The 5685-nt window shown below is 36.7% G+C and overlaps 1 long non-coding RNA gene across 1 annotated transcript; it reads right to left on the bottom strand.

Moving 5' to 3' along the window:
• Positions 1 to 2910: 2910 nt before the first annotated feature.
• Positions 2911 to 5206, bottom strand: LOC131303916 (uncharacterized). Its single transcript, XR_009192259.1, has 3 exons — positions 4799 to 5206; positions 3356 to 3436; positions 2911 to 3271 (listed from the first exon to the last, which is right to left on the bottom strand). It is a non-coding gene; the product is annotated as an uncharacterized LOC131303916 (long non-coding RNA).
• Between the last annotated feature and the right edge of the window lie 479 nt (positions 5207 to 5685).

Raw genomic sequence — 5685 nt, 5'->3', positions numbered from 1 at the left:
AGTGGACCAAAAATTTCCACAAATGGGATGAACAAGAGAGGTTCTTCTGCTTGATACCTTTTGATTTCCTTTCCCCATCGGGTTGCTACTTTAGATTAAGTTTTGTAGAACCTTTAAAGAAATACTACTGGTCTAGGTAAATATAGCTTTGGGACTTGGTTATAACTTGTGTTTTTGAAAATTACCAATATAGAGAAAAGCCGAAAAGATGTTTTAATTATAACTCCCGAAATTTGTTTTTTACCAAATAAATTGGGAGAACCAAAAAAAAAAATTTACATTGTTTTTACAAGTAATATATTTGTGCTATACTTAAATTTACAAATGATTTAAAAATTATAACCAAATAAAAGCTGAACGATACGTGGATACATAGGAAAATTCTAAAACCACGAACATTTCCACAAACAAAAACACAACACACTCACATGGATTTGCGGACTCCACGTCGAGATCATAAACCTATGTGAATGTGTCGTGTAAACGTTCGTGGTTGTAGAATTTTCCGTTTTGGGCCGGGAAGGATAGAATCATAGAATCAGTTTATCCTGTTAAAAACTGAATGGACTTTTGGCCCAGCTAAATTCAGCCTTCGAGAATGATCCACCATATTTAACTTCTTTTAGCTTTGGGCCCATTTAAGTTGAGCTTTTTGGTTTGTCCTTTTTGAGAGTATAGAGAGTCTTGAAAAAAAAAAAAAAAAACTCTTTTAAAAGTTCCGGGATTTAACTTTTAAGTATGGTTTTGTTTTATCTTTTTTGGTTTTGTTTTCGGTTTAATTTGCAAACGGAATAGAAGTATCGCCAATACAACCCAAAAACTCTAGTTCAAGCAGTCGTGAATGGATATTTAGGTGTCAGTGTGTGAGATTTTAGGTTGGAATTGATGAAACAACGTTTACCTATCTTAGTAATCTAACTCTTCTAACACACTAACATCCTATCATCTTATAAAATAAAAAATAAAATAAAGAAAGAAATAGAAGAAAATAAATAGAAATCGATCGCAAAATGCAAACATTGAAAAGCAAGCTACAAAATTCTAGTCAACCGAAGTGGGCTTTTCAAGTTTTATTAGGGGGTGTTTGGGAGGGGTGCTAACTGGTAATCCATTTTAGATTACATATTTTTAGGAGTGTTTGGACATGAATAAACATTAAAATGTTGAAAGATCACTAGCGGAATAACTTTTTGGATGCTCATCACAATTCTACGCAGTATTATTTTGCAAAATCTTCTACACATCATCATCCAAACAATTCTGCAAATTCTAATTATAAATAAAAAAATTACTATATATACAATTCACAAGAAAATATAATTGGCTCCAAACAATTCCTTAGCCCTTAGCGGAAGCCGTCATAGCTAGCTGCATTTATCTGTCGATCAAAACGAAAAAAACAGTTGCATTTATGCATGGGTACATGATTGATATTCTCTAGTTTAGAGATAGAACTAGCCACTGAAAACCAAATCACTGATTTGGTCTAGTTTTGATTTCCGGTTTGGTTCACCGATTTTTTATTCACTACGGACCCCTAACCTCAAAGATCGATAGTTTTGCTTTGCCTACACGATATCACCTATGTATCCATTATCTCGTGGTGTACCGGTTGATGTTAATAATGAGACAACTCTTGTGAAATACACATTAGAATCTTCAAAACCACAAAACATACTTTTATTTCTGCACATTGCTCTACACGACTGTTGTTCACTATGTAAACAGAAAAATGAGCCGGCTCAGATATCTATTCCATTGATCTATTTTGATCAATGAAGAGAATAAAGCACCCACCTTGGCTGCAACAAAGCCCGTTGAAAGGAAATTCAAAAAGTCTCTTCCACTAATTAGGTGTCGCTCCGCTTGTTCTCCCGCCCGTTCACATATATCTGTTAGCTAGCTTCATTCATTGGCTACTCTTCCGCCTCCGGTGGGCACCTACTGGTGGGCAAAAGAGTAGCGGCGGGTGCCCACTGGAGAGCAAAAGAGTGCCGCTGGTGGACGGACGAGTAGCAAAAGAGTGCCACTGAAGGGCAAAAGAGTAGCCAGTGAATAAATCTAGCTAAAATATATACGTGAGCGGTCGATGGTGGGCAGAAGAATAGCAGCGGATGCCCACTGGAGGGCGAAAGAGTAGTCAGTGAACGAAACCAGCTAACAGATATACGTGAGCGGGTGGGGGAACAGGCGGAGCCACACCTAATTTTTCCTCTCTTATGGCAAAATTGCCCCGCCAAGAAAATGGGTTGCAGCATCCCGCTATACGAAAAGTAGTATCATCACAGCCTTTTCCAACTGGGAAATCTCACTGTTATCCTAGTACATTACCCTAGCAGCAAGAACAACACAGAAGAAAGGGCAAATTTCACTGACCTCCCCTGAGGTTTCTGACACTGACAGATACCTCCCCTGAGGTTTCTGAAATATCACTGCCCTCCCCTCCTTTGGCTGACAATGCCAAAGGACCCCCCCTCCGTTAAACTACAGCTGAAAATTGGATGAAAAAGATGATGTCATTGTACACTAACTTGTAATATACCTATATTACCCCCACCCTTACTCTCCTTTCCAATAAATATAGCACCACACCTACTTTTATTTCACAAGTGAGAACACCCAGGAAAGATAAAGAAAAAATAGAGGCATAAATAACGAGATAAGAACCCAGTATTCATCACATTTCTCACATCTCCTCTTTCTTTTTTTTCCTCCTAAAACTTGTGTTGCTCAAGAAACCATGGATTCTCTTCAACTACATCAAATGCAATACCTAGATACAAGAATAGGTACTGCTAATTATCCTAATGAAATAAATGTAAGCAAGTGTTCAAGTGTTATGTGCCCAAGCAAGTATCTAAGTGTCCAAACACTATTATTCTGTGTCCAAGCATGTAATGCAAGTCAAAATTAATGAAATGTAAACTTCTTTGCCATTATATGCAAATTCCATATATCCAAATAGCAGTCAAAAGATATAAGTTTGAAGTTTAAAGTCATCCATATTACATAACAGGGCTAAATCACATAATTACCAGGGCTATACATAAAGTTGCATCCAACACAAGATCACAAAAGTATTGAATCTATTTTGCCCTACACAAAAAAGTGGTATCCAAGTCAAGGCCACATTAAACTGTTGGTAATCTGCACTATACAAAAAAAGTGGTATCTAAATATACAACCACATTAGCCCTATAGTACCATATACCGAAAGTGAGTCTTCAATATGTCCAGTCAGCTCACAAAAAAGGCCTAAACTTCATATCATCTGCAAAGCAAAGTGTGACTGGACTATTACAAGATGATTGAAAGTAAATACATGTAATAACCAATTGAAATACTTGCTGCTCACTTAGAAAAGAGACCCCTCCGATGGGTGGCTTTGAGTGACACACTGTGAAGACTGTGTTTGTGATGTACGCACTTGATTTTCCTAAATTTGTTCCAATAGATATATAAGCACATGAAACTATAACCTACAAGTAATGAAATTAAGTACACTTGTTAAAAAAAAAAGTACTTCTTACTTGAGAAACAAAAACACCAACAAAAAAAAATCCCAAAAAATACATGGATTACAGCCATATCAAAGGAAAAACAGAAAAGTCCCAAAATCCCAAAATATCCAAACCATGAAAGCCCCAAATTTTGTTAACCCTAACTATTCATATTACAGTAGAAAATCGAAAAAAAAAATGTAAAAGGATTACAACAAACGTAATTCCAATAGTCATTGGTTTGCTACTTGTTACATGTACAGATCTCAAAGGATTACAGTCATATCAAGCAAAAACAAAAAAAAAAAATTGACATGTACTGAACCAAAAACACCCCCCCAAAAAAATACATGGATTGCACCCATATCAAAGGGAAAACAAAAAAGCCCCAAATTTTTCTGTAACTAAACTAATTTGATTTCACATGATGGATTACACTAAATATAACAACACTAAACCAAAAAAAGCTCGGATTACAGCCATATCAAGGGAACAGAAAAGCCCCAAATTCTGAAACCCAAACTTACCAATTTTACAGGAATTTCTTTATTTTTGCACAAAATTTAACACCACTGAACTGAAATCCTAAGAATACCAACCAGGATCTCTACCAATTGATTCGCCAATCCCCTTTCTTTTCTCGTCTACATATGGAAGTTACGGATCAGATTAGAGAGAGTAGGGAATGGATGGAAAGCCCATTACTAACTAGTTCCGAAAAGAGGTTAGCATTTCTAGAAAAAATGGAGTAGGGATTCCAAAGCCCCTCTGTTTTCGCTTAGGGTTTAAATATGTCTTTTGACTAATAAAAGAGAATACCTTAACTTCTAAATCATGCCGGAACAGGGTAGCGAGAGGCGGAGAAGACCATCCCTTGACCGAGTAATCAAATCCTATTTCAAACCATTCCAAATGTAAAACATGCAAAGCCCTAAATTTTTTATCCCTGCAGATTTTACTAGAAAACCAAGAAACAAACTTTAAAAAAGAAAAGAAAAAAGAACGAAAATCTAACAAACATACATTCACTTTTTTTTTTTTTGAAAGGCAGATGTATTAGAAATCTAGTCGGACGCCAAGCTCAGATGGAAGATTACATGGGGAAATAAAAGAAAAAAAGCCCCCATCTACTTTTGCTAGCAATCTAATGGGCACATCGGTTGACATTACGATTACACCAAGAGAAGATAAAATCAACATTCCTAGAGAGGGACAAAATATCATCAAGGATTGCTTGAACTTCTCAGGAAGATGTTCCACTGAAACATACATACACTATTTAGGGTTTAAATGGTTACCTGTATTAGCTTAAAGAAGCAGCGTTGAAGAGTTCTTCGAGAGTTGGAGCATCATTGTGTCATCGTCTTCTTACGTCATTTGATCGGCATCGTTCCTCATCGTTTCTTCTTCTTCTTCTTCTCTTCTCTCTCTCTCTCTCTCTCTCTCTCTCTCTCTCTCTCTCTCTGCGTTAGAGCGTATCGAATGGAAGAGAAAAAATCTCCCAGTGTGACTTTAAATACCTAAGGGTAATTTCGTCTTTTCGGGTTTAACTTTCAGCTCAACTTAACGGCGTCTGAGTTAAATTGATGGGAAGGGGGTCCTTTGGCATTGTCAGCCAAAGGAGGGGAGGGCAGTGATATTTCAAATACCTCAGGGGAGGTATCTGTCGGTGTCAGAAACCTCAGGGGAGGTCAGTGAAATTTTCCCCAGAAGAAAAGATAATAATAATAATAATAAAATGATTTTGTCATTTCTTTTTTTTTTTAACGGCACTCCACTGCAAGTGTATTTTTGTTAACGCCACTTTCCTGCAAATGTATTTTTGCACCAAAAATACACTTGCAGGAGAGTCGTGTTAACAAAAAAAAGAGTGATAAAATCAGCAGCAAAAAAATAAAAAGCGGTCATGCACTTGATGTGACCGCAATTACCAAATAAAATCCTTCGCAACCAGGCCCACATATTTTCAAAAATGGCCTACTAATTTTGTTAATAGAACTCAAATCTTCTTGATAAATAACCTTCTGATCTAATTGAGCCTCATTTTGAATTCAGGAGTTTCCCATCACACTCTTTCAGCTGTATGCCTGTACATACGCAAAGTTCTAAAGCATACACAGAGACGATTTTCCTTTTGGAAAAAAATAATCAGTAGAAATTCCACCCCGACTTTCGGCTCAAATGC

The sequence above is a fragment of the Rhododendron vialii genome, chromosome 1a, assembly GCF_030253575.1.
Source record: "Rhododendron vialii isolate Sample 1 chromosome 1a, ASM3025357v1".
NCBI classification, from domain to species: Eukaryota; Viridiplantae; Streptophyta; class Magnoliopsida; order Ericales; family Ericaceae; genus Rhododendron; species Rhododendron vialii.
The sequence above is the reverse complement of the archived record's forward strand: the minus strand, read 5'-3'. Positions and strand labels throughout refer to the sequence as shown.